Source organism: Rhinoraja longicauda, chromosome 34 (genome assembly GCF_053455715.1).
Source record: "Rhinoraja longicauda isolate Sanriku21f chromosome 34, sRhiLon1.1, whole genome shotgun sequence".
NCBI classification, from domain to species: domain Eukaryota; kingdom Metazoa; phylum Chordata; class Chondrichthyes; order Rajiformes; family Arhynchobatidae; genus Rhinoraja; species Rhinoraja longicauda.
The window spans coordinates 6,593,373-6,614,318 of NC_135986.1; the positions used below are offsets into that span (position 1 = coordinate 6,593,373).

The 20,946-nt window shown below is 46.9% G+C and overlaps 2 protein-coding genes across 7 annotated transcripts in view; one reads left to right on the forward strand and one right to left on the reverse strand.

Annotated features, from left to right (window-relative positions):
• Window positions 1-20,946, forward strand: part of LOC144609721 (uncharacterized) — a 65,109-nt gene that overhangs the window by 18,785 nt on the left and 25,378 nt on the right. For 2 of the 6 annotated variants that reach the window (XM_078428219.1, XM_078428224.1), the window contains exon 1: window positions 20,781-20,922. The exons of 2 other annotated variants lie outside the window; for them this stretch is intronic. The gene's annotated coding sequence lies outside the window, so the exon portion shown is untranslated. Of the gene's footprint in view, window positions 1-20,772; window positions 20,923-20,946 lie in introns of those variants that run through there. 2 more of the 6 variants (XM_078428221.1, XM_078428223.1) reach the window with 2 other exon arrangements.
• Window positions 1-20,946, reverse strand: part of ufsp1 (UFM1-specific peptidase 1) — a 73,437-nt gene that overhangs the window by 15,913 nt on the left and 36,578 nt on the right. The window lies entirely within an intron of this gene.

Below are 20,946 nucleotides of genomic sequence, written 5' to 3' on the forward strand. Positions count from 1 at the left end.
GCAGGAATCCCAACTATGGTAATAATGAGCCATTATTTCATCATTGGTTTCTGTTTACATTCTTATTTGACAAACTTACCAAAATTCACTTTCATTTCCCCATTTTATTCCTTGGGCAATATCCTTGGCTCAGAACTATTCCATCTGGATCCCATCGAAAATTCCACCCTTTACAATCTGGATTCCCTCTCGATTACAGATATCTTCAAGATGTTGCTCAAGCCGATTACTGTTTTTTTGGCACATTTATTTTTAAAGGAAGGGCATTGACCTGAAATGTTAACTTCTGTATCTCTTTCGACATTTCCTGCACGACCTGTAGCCTGACTTCGGAAATGACTAACTGAGGTTCCTATGGGAAGTGGGCTGTTAGGCTAATTATCAACACCTTTACAGCCATCTCCAGATGCTGTTATCTTGAGCAAAAGGCAAAAAGTGCTGGAGTGACTCAGCGAGTCAGATATTCTGCCTGACCTGCGGGGTTACTCCAGTACTTTATGTTTTTGCTCCTTCCTCATGATGTGTTTGTTTATCTGTCACCTACACTCTTCATTTTCCCCCCCAAAATACTTTATTCAGAATAAAAAATATATATCGAGTGCAAAAACACTCTTTGTACATTCTCAGTGTCTATCCATTCATTAGTGTCATACTCAGTAGTGTTCGCCCATATCTTTAAACAAAACACTCTTGCAACTCAATAGACAATAGACAATAGGTGCAGGAGTAGGCCATTCGGCCCTTCGTGCCAGCACCACCATTCAATGTGATCACGGCTGATCATTCTCAATCAGTACCCCGTTCCTGCCTTCTCCCCATACCCCCTGACTCCGCTATCCTTAAGAGCTCTATCAAGCTCTCTCTTCAATGCATTCAGAGAATTGACCTCCACTGCCTTCTGAGGCAGAGAATTCCACAGATTTACAACTCTCTGACTGAAAAAGTTTTTCCTCATCTCAGTTCTAAATGGCCTACCCCTTATTCTTAAACTGTGGCCCCTGGTTCTGGACTCCCCCAACATTGGGAACATGTTTATATAATATAAGAAAATAACTGCAGATGCTGGTACAAATCGAAGGTATTTATTCACAAAATGCTGGAGTAACTCAGCAGGTCAGGCAGCATCATATTGAATGGCGGTGCAGGCTCGAAGGGCCGAATGGCCTACTCCTGCACCTATTTTCTATGTTTCTATCTCAGGAGAGAAGGAATGGGTGACGTTTCGGGTCGAGACCCTTCTTCAGACATGTTTCCTGGGAACATGTTTCCTGCCTCTAACGTGTCCAACCCCTTAATAATCTTATATGTTTCGATAAGATCTCCTCTCATCCTTCTAAATTTTGTGGCACGGTGGCACAGCGGTAGTGCTACTACCTCACAGCGCCAGAGACCTGGGTTCGATCCTGACCACGGGTGCTGTCTGTACGGAGTTTGCCCGTTCTCCCCGTGACCTGCGTGGGTTTCCTCCAACATCTTCGGTTTCCTCCCACACTCCAAAGACGTACAGGTTTGCAGGTTAATTGGCTTGGTATAAATGTAAATTGTCCCTGGTCTCTGTAGGATGATGTTGGTGTCAGGGCCGAAGGGCCCGTTTCTGTGCTGTATCTCTAAACTAAACTAAACTAAACTAAATCTTGTTCCAGTCTGTAAAGGACCCATTTATTTAAACTCTGTATTCTATGAGACAGTCCGTTTCAAATCCATTGTAACATACTTCCTGATACCAGGGGCTTTTCATTTATGCAGTGCCTTGTCAAATGCCTTTTGGAAATCTTAACATGCCACACGAAAGGGTTCCCTTTATCAACTCTCCTTGTTGCATTCTTAAAGAATTTAAGCAAATTTGTCAAACATCATTTACCTTTCTTAAAAATATGTTGACTAGGTTTAATTATATTCAGCTTTTCCAAATTCTTAGCAACTCCCTATTTAAATATTTACTCTAGCGTCTTGCCAATAACTATTAAATTAACTGACCCATAGTCACCTGTATTCTGTCTTTCTCCATTATTGAACAGGAGAGTCACACTGTCTGTCTTTCAATCTTTTAACTAACTAATTTAAAGAGATACTGCATGGAAACAGGCTCTTCGGCCCACTGAGTCCACACCAACCAGCGATCTATCCGAAACACTAGGGACTATTTTACAGAGGCCAAATAACCTACAAACCTGCACGTCTTTGGAATGTGGGAGGAAATCGGAGCACCCGGAGAAAGATGGTGGACTTGCCATCCACCATCTGTGCCAGATGTGACCTGAGCTCCTCCGGCACATTGTGTTTTGCTCAAGATTCCAGCACCTGCAGTTCCTTATGTCGTTAAGGCCATGTGAACCTCCATTACGACCATGATTACACTCAGTCTGCGGATGCGGGAAATCAGAAATGTATGATGCAAATGCAAAAAACACAGCCGGGGGGGGGTGGGGGAGGCAGTATTTGTGGAAAGAGAAACAGTTAGCAGAAAATGCTGCAAATACTCAACGTCAGGCAGCCTGTGTGAGCCGAGAATCACATAATTCACCAGACTCCCGAAGCAAACATTCCATTTCAAGCTCAGTGTGACTCAGGGAAGACAATCAGAACCTTTTTTGGACTCTTAGGAATGCCGGAGGTTGCAGGACGGCCATTAGTTTGTAGATATATTCAGTTTAGAGATAGAGATCGCTGGTCAGTGTGGACTCGGTGGGCTGAATGGCCTGGTTCCTTGCTGACCAGTGAAAGCCCGTACACTAGTTCTATCCTACACCTGAGGGACAATTTACAGAAGCCAATTAACCTACAAACTCTGTACAGGGTTCGATCCTGACTACGGGTGCTTTCAGTACGGAGTTTGTACGTTCTCCCTGTGACCACATGGGTTTTCTCTCGGTGCTCCGGCTTCCTTGCACATCCCAATGACGTACAGGTTTGTAGGTTAATTGACTTCTGCAAATTGCTCCTAGTGTATAGGATGCGAAACTGGGATAACCGAGCTCGTGGACGGGTGAACGTTGGTTGGGGCCATTCTAAATGGCCGACCCCTTATTCTTAAACTGTGGCCCCTGGTTCTGGACTCCCCCAACATTGGGAACATGTTTCCTGCCTCTAACGTGTCCAACCCCTTAATAATCTTATACGTTTCGATAAGATCCCCTCTCATCCTTCTAAGTCCTCCGTGTCATATAACCATATAACAATTACAGCACGGAAACGGCCGTTCGGCCCTACCAATCCACGCCGACCACTTTCTCTGACCTAGTCTCATCTACCTGCTCTCAGACCATAACCCTCCAATCCCCTCCCATCCATATACCTATCCAATTTACTCTTAAATAATAAAATCGAGCCTGCCTCCACCACTTCCACCGGAAGCTCATTCCACACAGCCACCACCCTCTGAGTAAAGAAGTTACCCCTCATGTTACCCCTAAACTTTTGTCCCTTAATTCTGAAGTTATGTCCCCTTGTTGGAATCTTCCCCACTCTCAAAGGGAAAAGCCTACCCACGTCAACTCTGTCCGTCCCTCTTAAAATTTTAAAAACCTCTATCAAGTCCCCCCTCAACCTTCTACGCTCCAAAGAATAAAGACCCAACCTGTTCAACCTCTCTCTGTAGCTTAAGTGTTGAAACCCAGGCAACATTCTAGTAAATCTCCTCTGTACCCTCTCCATTTTGTCAACATCCTTCCTATAATTTGGCGACCACATCCTACAATACAATACAATATATCTTTATTGTCATTGTACAGGGGTACAACGAGATTGGGAATCCCCCTCCCATACGATGCAATAATTTTCACAGCGTGACAGCGGAGGCGTTTGCCAGCCTGTTGCTGGGGCCTTAATGTTGCTGGCTCTGGATCTGCACCTCCTGATGTTACTTCTTTGGTCATTCAAGAGGCGAACAACAACTTAATTTAAAGAGCCTTCTAAAGACGGGACACTCCGTGATACAGCACTTCAGTGTCCTGGATTATTTTGGCTAAATCTTTGCAACAGGAGACCCTGCTTAAGAAATATAAAAATTGGGAATTTTCGACTTTGGATTTTCCTGAAAATTTGTGGTCCCACATTTTGCTTCCCTCACCTCCTTCCCACTGCTCCTAAAGATTGTTCAATTGTCCCTCACACAATGTACAGCTATTACCACGGATGTCCCACACTGGGGGGAAGGGAGGAGCTGGTCCCATTGGAAGTCACCTCTCTGACACAATGTGACCATTAGCACCTCATCTGGCCTCTGTTCTTGGCCCAGTCACTCAGCTGGTTCTGCGAAAGGAAGGTGCCGATTGATTATTTGTTTTGTGCGACCTGGGCCAATCCCTGGCTCTCCACCTGATTGCAGACCAGACAGGAGTGGTCTACTTGGTCAGTCACTGGGAGTCATTGCCAGCTTTAAATGCTGGAAAGCAGGGCACCTAAGATTGCAAGTTCAAATCCAGCCAAAAAAAACAAAAAACCCTGCATTTACGTGGAGATAATTGCTTAAACACACTTGGTGATCCAGGTAAGGTGAAATTATTTATATGGTAAACTTATTATCTATTGAAAGATTTCAGAGGGTGATCAGACTGTATGCTTTGCAAATGACTCACAGACCAGACCTCTGGTAATTGAAATACAAAGACAAGGGAGCATTTATTTAGAGTTCTGTCACACCCTTGCAATGTCTTAGAACTTTATAAGCAGCGATTTATTTCTGTGCTTTTAGGTAAGTTTCCACGAAGAAATGTTTAACACTTATATGACAATTCTAAATCCCTTTTCGGATGCCCTAAGGCATTTTGCAGTCTTTGAAGTAGGGCAGAAGTAGTGGTGCTGCTGGAAGAGCTGCTGCCTCACAGTATCGGAGGCCTGGGTTCAATTCTGACCTCCGGTGCTGTCTCGGTGGAGGTTATACGTCTTCCCTGTTGCCCCATGAGTTTCCCCTGAGTGCTCCACTTCCCTCCCAAAGATGTGTAAGTGTGTAACATATAAGATTATTAGGGGGTTGAATAATAATAATAATAATAATATTCATTTATTGTCATTGCAACGAGTACAACGAAATTAAAAAATAGCCAATCCTGACGGTGCGTACAAACATATGCAATAAATGCAAAAACAAATAAATACATAAATACAATTAAATACAATTATATTAAGTACAAGATTTTTTAACGGTGTTGCCTAGTGCAAAGGTAGTGTTCAGTTCTCGTATGGCCCTGGGGTAAAAACTGTTCTTAAGTCTGTTTGTTCGGGATTTGATCGACCTGAAACGTCGACCAGAGGGCAGATGAACAAACAGACGGTGGCCGGGGTGGGATGGATCTTTTATTATTTTGCCTGCTCTACTGAGGCAGCGTAGGCTGAACAGGTGCTCCAGGGAGGGCAGTGAGCAGCCGATGATCTTCTGGGCCGTCGTGATGACCCTCTGAAGGGCCTTCCTGTCCTTTTCTGAGCAGCTGGCATACCATGTGGTTATACAGTATGCCAGCACACTCTCGATGGAGCAGCGATAGAAGGACAACATGAGCTTCTCCTGCAGGTTGGTTTTCCTGAGGATCCTCAGGAAGTGGAGTCTCTGCTGTGCCTTCTTTACTGTGGTGATGGTGTTGGTAGACCAGGTAAGATCCTCTGCGATGTGCGTACCCAGGAACCTGAAAGCTGGTACCCTTTCCACACAGACCCCATTGATGTAGAGTGGGTCCATGTTAGAGATAGGAAACATGTTCCCAATGTTGGGGGAGTCCAGAACCAGGCAGGGGCCACAGTTTAAGAATAAGGGTAGGCCATTTAGAACAGAGATGAGGAAAAACGTTTTCAGTCAGAGAGTTGTAAATCTGTGGAATTCTCTGCCTCAGAAGGCAGTGGAGGCCAATTCTCTGACTGCATTCAAGAGAGAGCTAGATAGAGCTCTTAAGGATAGCGGAGTCAGGGGGTATGGGGAGAAGGCAGGAACGGGGTACTGATTGAGAATGATCAGCCATGATCCCATTGAATGGTGGTGCTGGCTCGAAGGGCCGAATGGCCTACTCCTGCACCTATTGTCTATTGTAAGTTAGTTGGCCCACTGAATTGCCCCCTCGGGTTAAAAAGACAATTGGACAGGTACATGGAAAGGTTTAGAGGGATGTGGGCCAACACGGGCAGATGGGATCAGTGGGGTATCTTGTTGGTAGACACAAAATGCTGGAGTAGCTCAGTGGGTCTGGCAGCATCTCGGGAGAGAAGGAATGGGTGACGTTTTGGATCAAGACCGAAGAAGGGTCTCGGCCCGAAACGTCACCCATTCCTTCTCTCCCAAGATGCTGCCTGACCTGTTGAGTTACTCCAGCATTTTGTGTCTACCTTCGATTTTAACCAGCATCTGCAGGTTTTTTTTTGTGCTGTATGACTATTTGAGTGTGTGTTGAATCTGGAATTAAAATAGGATTAGTGTTGTTTAGTGTAGTGATATAGCAAGGAAACTGGCCATTTGACCCACCGAGTCCAAGGTGACCATCGATTGGCAGTTCACACTATTTCTATGTTCTCCTACTTTCTCATCCACTCCCTACACACGAGGGGGCAATTTACATAGGCCAATTAACCTGCAAACCCACATGGCTTTGGGATGTGACAATAGGTGCAGGAGTAGGCCATTCGGCCCTTCAAGCCAGCACCACCATTCAATGTGATCATGGCTGATCATTCCCAAACAGTACCCTGTTCCTGCCTTCTTCCCAAACCCCCTGACTCCGCTATCGTTAAGAAAATAACTGCAGATGCTGGTACAAATCGAAGGTATTTATTCACAAAATGCTGGAGTAACTCAGCAGGTCAGGCAGCATCTCAGGAGAGAAGGAATGGGTGACGTTTTGGGTCGAGACCCTTCTTCAGACCGCTATCCTTAAGAGCTCTATCTAGCTCTCTCTTGAAAGCACTCAGAGAATTGGCCTCCACCGCCTTCTGAGGCAGAGAATTCCACAGATGTGGGAAGAAACCCATGTGGGAGAAATATCAGGGTCGAACCCGGGTCACTGTCGCTGTGAAAATGGGTAATTGATGATTGGCACAGATTTAGTGGGATGAAGGGACTATTTATGTGCTGTATCACTCTGTTATTCATTGGAGCTCTTTTGGAAGTGTACGAAAATAACTGCAGATGCTGGTACAAATCGAAGGTATTTATTCACAAAATGCTGGAGTAACTCAGCATGTCAGGCAGCATCTCAGGAGAGAAGGAAAGGGTGATGTTTCGGGTCAAGACCCTTCTTCAGACTGATGTCAGGGGGGCGGGACAAAGGAAGGATATAAGTGGAGACAGGAAGACTGGGAGATCTGGGAAGGGGGAGGGGAAGAGAGGGACAGAGGAACTATTTAAAGTTGGAGAAGTCAATGTTCATACTGCTGGGCTGCAAGGTGCTGTTCCTCCATATGAGGTGCTGTTCCTCCAATTTCCGGTGGGCCTCACTATGGCACTGGAGGAGGCCCATGACAGAAAGTCTGACTGGGAGTGGGAGGGGGAGTTGAAGTGCTGAGCCACCGGGAGATCAGTTTGGTTAAGGCGGACTGAGCAAAGGTGTTGAGCGAAGCGATCGCCGAGCCTGCGTTTGGTTTCGCCGATGTAAAGAAGTTGACATCTAGAGCGGCGGATGTGTGATCAGCGGATTTGGAAGTGTGGTCACTATTGGTACAAAGGAAATCAGGAGCATTTTTGCACACAGCAAATACCAGTGGAACAATACCAGATATTCTTCTTCGGTGATGTTGATTCAGGAATAAATATCGGAGGATAACTAGAGATGGGATAACTTTAGATTTTTTACAGATACAGCACTGGTTTTTTGCTCTTTGGCCAACTGACTCCACCCAGACCACCGTCGCCCTGTGATCACCCTGTACACTAGCATTATCCTACACTCCAGGGACAATTACATTTATTTTAACCAAAGCCAATTAACCCACAAACGTGTACGTCTTTGTAGTTTGGGAGGAAACCGAGCACCTGGAGAAAGCCTATGTGGTCACGGGGAGAACGTACAATCACTGTTCAGACCGCACCGGTAGTCAGGAGTGTAGGAAAATAACTGCAGATGCTGGTACAATTCTTCAGACTGAAGGGTCTCGACCCGAAACGTCACCCATTCCTTCTCTCCTGAGATGCTGCCTGACCCGCTGAGTTACTCCAGCTTTTTGTAATAGCACCAGTAGTCAGACAATAGACAATAGACAATAGGTGCAGGAGTAGGCCATTCAGCCCTTCGAGCCAGCACCGCCATTCAATGCGATCATGGCTGATCACTCTCAATCAGTACCCCGTTCCTGCCTTCTCCCCATACCCCCTCACTCCGCTATCCTTAAGAGCTCTATCCAGCTCTCTTGAAAGCATCCAACGAACTGGCCTCCACTGCCTTCTGAGGCAGTGAATTCCACAGATTTACAACTCTCTGACTGAAAAAGTTTTTCCTCATCTCAGTTCTAAATGGCCGACCCCTTATTCTTAAACTGTGGCCCCTTGTTCTGGACTCCCCCAACATTGGGAACATGTTTCCTGCCTCTAACGTGTCCAACCCCTTAATAATCTTATACGTTTCGATAAGATCTCCTCTCATCCTTCTAAATTCCAGTGTATGCAAGCCTAGTCGCTCCAGTCTTTCAACATATGACAGTCAGGTTCAAACACCGGCCGGTCTCTGGCGCTGTAAGGCAGCAACTGCTTTCCTTTTCATTTGAAGAAAGAGTGATAAATAAAAGTAAAAATATGGTTGTTGTTGCCACCAATCTCAGTTGTGCTATTTTTACTGCTGCCCTGGAAATGCTACAATTTGTAATGCTCGGAATCAATTGCATTATGCAGCCTTTTTCACTCCTTGACGATGAAATTAATCTTTTTCATTGAGTGAAATGTGTTAAAATGACCATCTTGGGTCATTTTGTGCCACACTAGACTCGGTTGGGCATTTGTGGGCATGAATGATGCTTGCGATTCTGATTTACCACCCAAGTTGCACATGAGATGCTGTGATGTAATTTTCTGCACATTATTCCTTTGGGGGAGAAGAAACTGGGCTAGATTCCTTTTTTTTTTTAAAACAGAAAACACTGGACATGAACAGCAGTGGCCTCTTCATGTACATATCAGGTATATCAATAGACAATAGGTGCAGGAGGAGGCCATTCGGCCCTTCGAGCCAGCACCGCCATTCAATGTGATCATGGCTGATCATTCTCAATCAGTACCCCGTTCCTGCCTTCTCCCCATACCCCCTGACTCTGCTATCCTTAAGAGCTCTAGCTCTCTCTCTTGAATGCATTCAGAGAATTGGCCTCCACTGCCTTCTGAGGCAGTGAATTCCACAGATTTACAACTCTCTGACTGAAAAGGTTTTTCCTCATCTCCATTCTAAATGGCCTACCCCTTATTCTTAAACTGTGGCCCCTGGTTCTGGACTCCCCCAACATTGGGAACATGTTTCCTTTGGAGACAAGAATCACAAATTCCTGCCACTGTATGTTTCTTTTTTTCCTAGTCAGATGTGCAGCACTTTGGTCAACGTGGGTTGTTTTTAAATGTGCTATACAAATAAATTGACTTGACTTGACAAATGCTGGAAAGGGTACAGAGAAGATTTATGAGGATGTTGCCAAGACTAGAGGGTCTGAGCTATAAACAGAGGTTGAGTAGGCTGAGACGTTTATTATATTATTTACAGTGTACGATGTTTACATTCTGTTGTGCTGCTGCAAGTAAGAATTTTATTGTTCTATCTGGGACATGTGACAATAAAACACTCTTGATTCTCTATTGCTTGGAGTGCAGGAGGATGAGGGGTGATCTTATAGTGGTGTGTAAGATCATGAGAGGAATAGATTGGATGGATGCACAGAGTCTCTTGCCCAGAGTAGGTGAATCGAGGACCAGAGGACGTAGGTTTAAGATGAAGGGGAAAAGATTTAATAGGAATCAGAGGGGTAACTTTTTCACACAAAGGGTGGTGGGTGTATGGAACGAGCTGCCGGAGGAGGTAGTTGAGGCAGGGATTATCCCAGCATTTAAGAAACAGACAGGTACATTGGAGAGGACAGGTTTGAAGGAATATGGACTAAACGCGGGCAGGTGGGACCATGTAGCTGGGACATGTTGGCTGGTGTGGGCAAGTTGGGCCGAAGGGCCTGTTTCCACACTATCACTATATGTTCGCCCCTGTACAGGAAGAATGTGGAGGTTTTGGATAGGGTGCAGAGTAGGTTTACCAGAATGATGCCTGGATTAGGGGGTAATAACTACAGGGAGAGGTTGATGATGATACTTTAATGTCACATGTATTCCGGTGCAGTAAAATGCTTTGTTTTGCATACAACCTGGTAAAACCATACGGCAGACAGTACACAAGTACACGTTTCTGGCACCGACAAAGTTCCAAAAGTTCACTGAACAGTCCTATCTTCCCTTGGCCGTCGAACTTGGCAGCAGATGGCTCCCCGCCGGGACCTCCCTTTGTTCTTGACAGCCCCCTTCGTTCTCGGTGTCCCCCCCCCCCCCCCCAGGTCCCCTTTTGTTCTCGATGGCCCCCTGCCGGGACCCCCTTCGTTCTCGGCGGCCCCCTTCCGGGTACCCAAGTTGGACAGACTTAGATTGTCTTCTCTGGAATGCCAGAGGTTCAGGGGAGGCCTGATTCAAGTAAACAACATTCTGAAAGGCATTTATTCACAAAATGCTGGAGTAACTCAGCAGGTCAGGCAGCATCTTAGGGGAGAAGGAATGCGTGACCCTTCTTCAGACTGATGTCAGGGAAGGATATAGGTGGAGACAGGAAGACAGTGCGAGAACTGGGAAGGGGGAGGGGAAGGGAGGGACAGAGGAACTATCTAAAGTTGGAGAAGTCAATGTTCATACCACTGGGCTGCAAGCTGCCCAGGTGAAATACGAGGTGCTGTTCCTCCAATTTCCGGTGGGCCTCACTATGACACTGGAGGAGGCCCATGACAGAGGTCAGACTGAGAATGGGAGAGTTGAAGTGCTCAGCCACCGGGAGATCAGATTGGTTAAGGCTGCGATTTGTTCTGATACGGCAAGCAGTCAAAGCCTTTTTCTCAAGATGGAAATATGTAATGCAAGAGGGCATAGCTTTAAAGTGAGAGTGGCAAAATTTAAAGGAGATGTGCAGGGCAGGATTTCTACACAGGGTGATGATAGTGCCTCTATCTCTATCTGCCTCTAAGTGGAGGCAGATTTAGTTTTGTTTAGAGATACAGTGCGGAAACAGGCCCTTTGGCCCACAGAGTCCGCACTGACCAGCAATCCCTGCACATTAACACTCTCCTACACACACATTAGGGACAATTTTTACACTTATACCAAGCCAATTAACCTGCAGTGTGGGAGGAAACCGAAGATATCGGAGAAAGCCCACAGGGAGAACGTACAAACTCCGTACAGACAGCACCTGCAGTCAGGATCAAACCTGGGTCTCTGGCGCTGTAAGACAGCGACTACCACCATGCCACCCCATGAGATATAGATAATAGACAATAGGTGCAGGAGGAGGCCATTCGGCCCTTCGAGCCAGCACCCCCATTCAATGTGATCATGGCTGATCATTCTCAGTCAGTACCCCATTCCTGCCTTCTCCCCATACCCCCTGACTCCGCTATCCTTAAGAGCTCTATCTAACTCTCTTGAATGCATTCAGAGAATTGGCCTCCACTGCCTTCTGAGGCAGAGAATTGCACAGATTCACAACTCTCTGACTGAAAAAGTTTTTCCTCATCTCCATTCTAAATGGCCTTGATGGCCTAGATACAAGACTTTTGGATCGCCCCATGGATGTGGAGGGATATGGATTATGTGCAGGCATATAAGAGTTGGTCTTGGCATCATGTTCGGCACAGACATTGCCTGTTCCTGTGCTGTGCTGTAAATCTATAAATGCTGGAGGAACCCAATGGGTCAGGAAGCATCTGTGGTGGGTATTGCCAAACGATGTTTCAGATTGGGACCCTTCTTCAGACAGGGGGGAGAAATCTGGAAAAGGGAGGTGTGGGCAGGACAAAGCCTGGAAAGTGATAGGTACAGATGAGCAGGTGAGCAGCACCAAATTTCTGGGGGTGAACATCACCGAGGATCTCTCCTGGAGCAACAACATCACGTCCATCGCCAAGAAAGCCCAGCAGCGCCTCTACTTCCTCCGCAAACTGAAGAGAGCGGGAGCCCCCACACCCATCATGTACACTTTTTACCGAGGTGCCATCGAGAGCATCCTCAGCAGCTGCATCACTGTGTGGTTCGGAAGCTGCACAGCCTCCAGCCGTAAGACCCTGCAGCGCATAGTGAACACTGCTGAGAGGATCACTGGCGCCTCACTCCCAACACTCCTGGTCCTTTACACCACCCGCCTCACCCGCAAAGCATTGAGCATTGTGGGTGACCCCTCCCACCCCTCCAACAGCCTCTTCACCCTCCTGCCTTCAGGGAGAAGGTTTCGCAGCCTGAGGTCAAGCACCACCCGACTAAAGAACAGTTTTTTCCACCAGGCTGTCAGGATGCTGAACTCTCTCCCCTCCCTTCCTCCTCTCTCCCCTGCCCCTATGGGACCTGGACTTTAACACCCCACACACACGCACATCCAGCACCAGACACTTTTTTTAAAAAAAATTTGAAGTGACTATATTTTATATTTTATGTTTTATGTTGATTGTTGTTTGCTGTGCCTTTTGTTTTATGCACTTTGTTCCTCGGGATTGTGGGAAACGGTATTTCGATTTTCTGTCTGTGTGAACTGGCTGAGGATTGACAATAAAATTGACTTTGACTTTGACAAGGAACTGCAGTTGGTGGTTTACCAGAAAAAAAGACACAAAGTGCTGGAGTAACTCAGTGAGTCAGGGACTGTCTCTGGAGAACAGGAATAGGTGATGTTTCAGGTTGTGACCCAGCGATAAGTGGAGTCTGGGTCAGAACATGGCTGAAGAACGGGAATCACAAAGGGGAAACAATGAGAAAGGTTCTCACAGAATCCTTGTTGGAGAGAGGAGACCCTCTTAAAGGTAGGAATACTTTGAGCAGATTTCACATGGGAGCAGAAAAATGGAGACGCAACTTACTGCAGATGTTTCAGTTTCGGTTTAGTTTATTGTCACGTGTACAGAGAGAGGTACAGTGAAAAGCTTTTATTGTGTGCTAACCAGTCAGCAGAAAGATATTACATGAAGACAATCAATCCATTTATAGTGTATAGATACACGATAAGGGAATAACGTTTAGTGCCAGGTAAAGCCAACCAAGTCCGATCAAGGATAGTCCGAGGGTCACCAAAGAGGTAGATAGTAGTTCAGCACTGCTTGCATTGATCATTTAGAATAAAAGTTTTGTTTAAAACTTCTCCCCTTCAAAAATAAACCCTGGTCCATGTGTTTAGTTGAGTTTACAGTATGTTTTATAACTGGACATTTCATTATAAATATTTGCCTGACTTTAATAGCTTCAAAGATGTTGAGGGTGAAGTTGTATCTCCTAGTCACAAGATTTATCAGATGGTCGGTGTGGACTCGGTGGGCCAAAAGGCCTAGATACAAGAAGTTTCAATGTATCTCCTCAGCCCCCTGGACACCATCTCCCAATCATTCACAGTTGACAAATGCACCACTTTCCTTTCATTCTTCCAAAGCAAAATAGACAACATCTACAGCACCTTAACCACCAACGCACCTGCTCCCCCTCAAACCACCTGCCCCCCCTTATCCTGTCAGCCCCTGCCTCAGTTCTCCCCAATCTCCACCACCGACCTCTCTGACCTCTTCACAGGAATAAAAACTGCCACCTGCTCTCTGCCACCTCCCCTCCAGCTTTGTCAAGGCCTGCCTTCCTGCTCTCTCTCCACTTATCACTGCAACAATAAACTCCTCCCTGTCCACTGGCATCGTCCCGCCATCCCTCAAAATCGCTGCTGTCACCCCCATTCTGAAAAAACCTGGTCTAAACCCTGACACCCCAAACAACTTCAGACCAATCTCCAACCTACCCTTTCTGTCCAAAGTTTTGGAACGTGCTGTAGCTTCCCAACTAAAATACCACCTCTCTACCAATAACCTGTATGAAACTTTCCAATCTGGATTCCGCTCAAACCACTGTACTGAAACTGCGCTCCTCAAAATCACAAACGACATTCTCCTCTCCTCCGACGCTGGCAACCTCAACATCCTCATCCTACTTGACCTCAGCGCCGCCTTTGACACCATAAATCACTCCATTCTCCTCACCCGACTTGAAACCTCCCTTAACATCACCGGCACAGCCCTATCCTGGTTTAAATCTTACCTCTCTGACAGACACCAGTTCATCTCCATTAACAACTGTAAATCCCCCACCGCTCCCCTCCCCCAAGGTGTCCCCCAAGGCTCAGTCCTTGGCCCCCTCCTCTTCATCCTCTACCTGTTCCCCCTTGGTCAATTAATCCGCCGTCATGGTCTCAACTTCCACTGCTTCGCCGATGATATCCAGCTCCTCATCTCCACCAAGTCAATCTCCTCCACCACACACTCTACACTGACAAACTGCATTACTGAAATAAAATCTTGGCTTCAATCAAACTTCCTCAAACTCAATTGCAACAAATCTGAAATCATCATCATTGGTCCAAAAATGCTCACCAAATCCACCCAAAACTTCATCCTCAACATTGATGGTCTCCCAGTATCCACCTCACCTCACATCCGGAATCTTGGAATCATCCTTGATCAAACCCTCTCCTTCGACAAACACATCAAACACATCACAAAGACAGCCTTCTTCCACCTCAAAAACATTGCCCGTCTCCGTCCATCCCTCTCCTCCACAGCTGCAGAAACCCTCATCCACGCCTTCATCACCTCCCGTCTGGACTACTGCAACAGCCTCCTCTATGGCGCACCCTCAAAAATCATCAATAAACTTCAATACATTCAAAACTCCGCTGCCCGTCTACTCACACACACCTCGATCCGTGACCATATCACCCCCGTCCTTTATAAACTCCACTGGCTCCCCATCCCCCAGAGAATCCAGTACAAAATCCTCCTCATAACCTACAAAGCCCTCCATAACCTGGCCCCATCCTACCTGACCGACCTCCTCCACAGGCACACTCCCACCTGCACCCTCCGCTCTGCCGCTGCCAATCTCCTATCCCCCCCACATCCGGACTAAACTCAGATCCTGGGGGGACAGGGCTTTCTCCATCGCTGCTCCCACCCTATGGAACTCACTACCCCAAACCGTTAGAGACTCCCCCACACTCACCACATTCAAAACATCGCTGAAGTCTCACCTGTTCAGTACTGCCTTCAACCACTGAAGGTCACCTCACCTACTGTCTCCTTTCTCTGTTCATTTATTTATTTACTTATTTATCTATTTATTAATTTCCCTATGTTCTCAAAATCTCTGTAAAGCGTCTTTGAGTATATGAAAAGCGCTATATAAATAAAATGTATTATTATTATTATTATCTCTAAAGTAAACTAAGGTAATATTAAATAGCATTTCATTAATCAAGTCAAGAGTTCCTCACTGTTCAACATGATTGTAGGGGTCTGAAATCACATATGCATTTAAGCAGTTTCTAAATGTTTTATATTAGAGTATAATAAGTTGGGAGGTTATGTTACAGCTGTACAAGACATTGATGAGCACCATGGAGCATTTGGAGCACCATGTTGTGGCTGAGAATTCAGCTGTGTTCACACGGACACTTGCAGTAGGGTGAACTCACGATTTATTTCATTTACAGTGGTAAAGTCCAGGACCGCCCTGGAGTACTGTAAGAGTGCATGTGTGATGATACTGGCGATTTCTGGGCTGTTCTGGTAGCTCAGTCCTGGTCTTCAAAGAAGGAGACATGGCGATCTCCGTTTAACCTTGCCTCGAGAGGAGGTGCTGATGGTACAGGTTTCTTCCTGGCAGCTCGGCCTTGAGCTTGAAGAGGCAACGCTGGCAGGCTCAGGATTATCCTGGTGGCCAGACTTTGTGTGTGTGTGTGGGGGCACAATCCCTTGTTGTCTGTGGGTAGGAAGAGGTTCAGGCACCTCAGGCTTGCCCCAGCCACTCAGTCTTGGCCTCAGTCAGGGCACTGGGTGTCTTCCCAGCAACCCAGTCTTGATCACACAGGTGGTCTCTGGTTTGTCTGTGGTTTTATAGGGAGTAGGATGACACCTACAAGTGAGAGGGCACTGTCACTGTATTCAATGTTGGTCACCCTGTTAAAGGAAAGATGTTGTTAAGTTGGAAAGAATGCAGAGAAGAATTACGATGTTGTTACCAGGACTCGAGGGCCTGAGCTGTAGAGAGAGGTTGAACAGTCTAGGTAGGCTATTCCTCGGAGCACAGGGGAATAGATAGGGTAAATGCACAGAATCTTTTACCCAGAGTAGGGAATCGAGAACCAGAGCACATAGCTTTAAGGTGAGGGGGAAAGATTTAATAGGAACCTGAAGGGCAATTTTATTACATGATGGATATATGGAACAAGCTGTCAGAAGAGGTAGTTGAGGCAAGTAGTATCATGATGTTTAAAAAGCATTTGGACAGGCATGTGGATAGGATAAGGTTAGATGGCTATGGGCCACACCCAGGCAGGTAAGATTAATGTACATGGGGCATGTTGGTTGGCGTGGATGAGTTGGCTGGATGGCTTGTTTTCACCCTGCAAAACATTATATTTGCCTACAAATTATTTCCCCAATGTCTATGCATAGGAATTAACCTGTTTACTTTAAACATTTTTGATCAGTTTAGAGATACAGACTAGAAACGGGCCCTGCAGCCTGCCCAGTCCACGACGACCATTGAACTCCCACTTACACCAGCATTATGTTATTGCACTTCCTACATGCCCTGGGAATTTCAGTCAAGTCAAGTCAAGTTTATTTGTCACATGCACATACACGATGTGCAGTGAAATGAAAATGGCAATGCCTGCGGATTGTGCACAAAAAAAGAATTACAGTTACAGCATATAAATAAAGTTAATACAGAGAAGACAAAATTTAGTCCCTGGAGTTATAAAAGTTAACAGTCCTGATGGCCTGTGGGAAGAAACTCCGTCTCATCCTCTCCGTTTTCACAGCATGACAGCGGAGGCGTTTGTCTGACCGTAGCAGCTGGAACAGTCCATTGCTGGGGTGGCAGGGGTCCCCCATAATCTTGCTTGCTCTGGATCTACACCTCCTGATGTATAGGTCCTGCAGGGGGGCGAGTGTAGTTCCCATGGTGCGTTCTGCCGAACGCACTACTCTCTGCAGGGCCTTCCTGTCCTGGGCAGAGCTGTTCCCAAACCAGACTGTAATGTTGCCGGACAGGATGCTCTCTACAGCCCCAGAGTAGAAGCAATGAAGGATCCTCGGAGACACTCTGAATTTCCTCAGCTGTCTAAGGTGGTAAAGGCGCTGCTTTGCCTTGCTCACCAGTGCGTTGCCCATGTCAGATCCGCTTTGATGTGGACTCCCAAGTATTTAAAACTGCTAATTAAAACTGCCAATTAACCTACTAACTAGGACACATCTTTGGGATGTAGGAGGAAACCGGAATACCCGGAGAAACACGCAAACTCCATACAGACAGCGCCCGAGGTCAGGATCAAACCTGGGTCTCTGGCGCTGTGAGGCAGTATCTCTACCAGCTACGCCACTGTACCACCCTGAGTTATGACGATGATCTCAATGCCTAGTGAGTATGCACTACAGAGGATTAGTGCTTGGGAAAAGTAATCTGGGTTAAGATTTGGGGATGGCAGTTGGAAACAGAATTTAAAGGCAGTGGTTAAGGTCACAACTTGAGGCTATGGTTAGTGGTTAAAACTAGGATTAGTGGTTGTTAGTATTTAGAGTTTGTGGCTAAGATTAGTTAGTGGTTACGCAGAGGTAGAAAATGTGGTGTTAAACATAGAAATGTTGAAACAATGAACTGCAGATGCTGGTTTACAAAAAAAAAGACAAAGTTCACCTCTGGAGAAAGTGGATAGGTGGCGTTTCAGACTGATGAAGGGATGGTACCGACCCTAAATGTTTTCAATTGGCACATGGAAGTGGAAGAGGGGTATGGATCATGTGTGTAGTTTAACTTGGAATGTTCGGCACAAACATTATGGACTCGACTGTGTAATGTCGCCTCGTTATGTTTTCCAGAAATGCTGCCTGACCCCCTGAGTTACTCCAGCACTTTGTTGGATTTTTTCTGTGTTAAACATACAGATTTCTGATCGTTTGTATAATAATGGGGGCTCAAAGTTTATCAAAGTGAGACGTCAATGCTCCATTAAAGAACAATCATGTTGGTTGCAAAACCCAAAATGCTGGAGGAACCCAGCGGGTCAGGTAGCATCTGAAGAGAACACAGATAGATGATGTATCAGCTTCCCGCGGGGGGCACTCAATTGTCGTGGGATCTTGCTGTACACTCCTCCATACCCCCCTCCACGTGGGATTCAGCTGTACAACGCCCCTCTCCTCCCTGGGTGGGATATTGCTGTGCATTCATTGACACCCCACCCCAGTTTCCCACAGGGGGCACTCGCTTGTCATGGGATCTTGCTATACACCCCCTCCACGTGGGATTTTGCCGTGGCCCATTAGCACCCCACCCATCTCACGCTGGGGCACACCCTTGCTGTGGGATCTTTCTGTACCCCGCCCCAGAGAAATCTTGCCCTGTGTACATTGATGCCAACCACAGCTTTTCGTGGGGTCTTGCTGTGCACTCCCCCTTGCACCTCCCCCCATGTGGGATCTTGCTGTACAATGCCCCTCCACATGGGAGAGTACAATGCCCCTCCACATGTACATCCCTTCCATGTGGGATCTTGCGGTGCAGAAATCGACACCCGACCCGATTGCCGTGGGATCTTGCTGTACACCCCCCAAACTCCACACAGGATCATGCTGTGTACTTATTAGCACCCGACCCCAGCTTCCCGCAAGAGCACTCGTTTGTTGTGACATCTTGCTCTTCACTCCTCCATGTGGGATCTTGCTCTTCACTCCTCCATGTGGGATCTTGTTCTTCACTCCTCCATGTGGGATCTTGATCTTCATCCCCTCCATGTGGGATCTTGCTCTTCACCCCCATGTGGGATCTTCCTCTTCACACCTCCATGTGGGATCTTGTTCTTCACCTCCTCGTGGGATCTTGTTCTTCACCTCCTCCATGTGGGATCTTGTTCTTCACACCTCCATGTGGGATCCTGTTCTTCACTCCTCCATGTGGGATCTTGCTCTTCACTCCTCCATGTGGGATCTTGTTCTTCACCTCCTCCATGTGGGATCTCCTCCATGTGGGATCTTGCTCTTCACCTCCATGTGGGATCTTGTTCTTCACCTCCATGTGGGACCTTGTTCTTCACTCCTCCATGTGGGATCTTGTTCTTCACTCCATGTGGGATCTTGTTCTTCACCTCCATGTGGGATCTTGTTCTTCACTCCTCCATGTGGGATCTTGTTCTTCACTCTTCCATGTGGGATCTTGCTCTTCACCTCCATGTGGGATCTTGCTCTTCACCTCCTCCATGTGGGATCTTGCTCTTCACTCCTCCATGTGGGATCTTGTTCTTCACCCCCATGTGGGATCTTGCTCTTCACCCCCTCCATGTGGGATCTTGTTCTTCACCTCCTCCATGTGGGATCTTGTTCTTCACCTCCATGTGGGACCTTGTTCTTCACTCCTCCATGTGGGATCTTGTTCTTCACTCCATGTGGGATCTTGTTCTTCACCTCCATGTGGGATCTTGTTCTTCACTCCTCCATGTGGGATCTTGTTCTTCACTCCTCCATGTGGGATCTTGTTCTTCACCCCCATGTGGGATCGTGCTCTTCACCCCCTCCATGTGGGATCTTGTTCTTCACCTCCTCCATGTGGGATCTTGTTCTTCACCTCCTCCATGTGGGATCTTGTTCTTCACCTCCATGTGGGATCTTGTTCTTCACCTCCTCCATGTGGGATCTTGTTCTTCACTCCTCCATATGGGATCTTGTTCTTCACCTCCTCCATGTGGGATCTTGTTCTTCACCTCCACGTGGGATCTCCTCCATGTGGTATCTTGTTCTTCACCACCATGTGGGATCTTGTTCTTCACTCCACCATGTGGGATATTGCTCTTCACCCCTCCATGTGGGATCTTGTTCTTCACTCCACCATGTGGGATATTGCTCTTCACCCCTCCATGTGGGATCTTGTTCTTCACCTCCATGTGGGATCTTGTTCTTCACCTCCATGTGGGATATTGTTCTTCACCTCCTCCATGTGGGATCTTGTTCTTCACCTCCATGTGGGATATTGTTCTTCACCTCCTCCATGTGGGATCTTGTTCTTCACCTCCTCCATGTGGGATCTTGTTCTTCACACCTCCATGTGGGATCTTGTTCTTCACCTCCATGTGGGATCTTGTTCTTCACCTCCATGTGGGATCTTGTTCTTCACCTCCATGTGGGATCTTGTTCTTCACCTCCATGTGGGATCTTGTTCTTCACCTCCATGTGGGATCTTGTTCTTCACCTCCTCCATGTGGGATCTTGTTCTTCACACCTCCATGTGGGATCTTGTTCTTCACCTCCATGTGGGATCTTGTTCTTCACCTCCATGTGGGATATTGTTCTTCACCTCCATGTGGGATCTTGCCGTGCACCGCCGCCCGCAAAACAACGGCGGAGCTTCTTGTGCGCAAAGTGTTCCTCCCGCAGGCAACCGACTCCCCCGCCGGCGCCTCATCGGGAACACGGGATCCCGGCGGAAATAAATAAATAAATAAATAAAACTGTGTTTGTGTTCGTTTCGGGAGTTAATGTGTTAGTGTTGGGTTGGGAACCGCGACCTCGCTGCGCAACCGTCGCTTATAATCCATGCCCGGGAGGCGGCGACATTGATTTGTTTTTGTTTTGTTTTTGCGGGTGAGATGGAATTAATAAGTCAGTGAGAGAAAAACAAACTCCATTACCGGGGACCAGGCTGAGGTGATGGTCGAAGGGGGGGGGGGG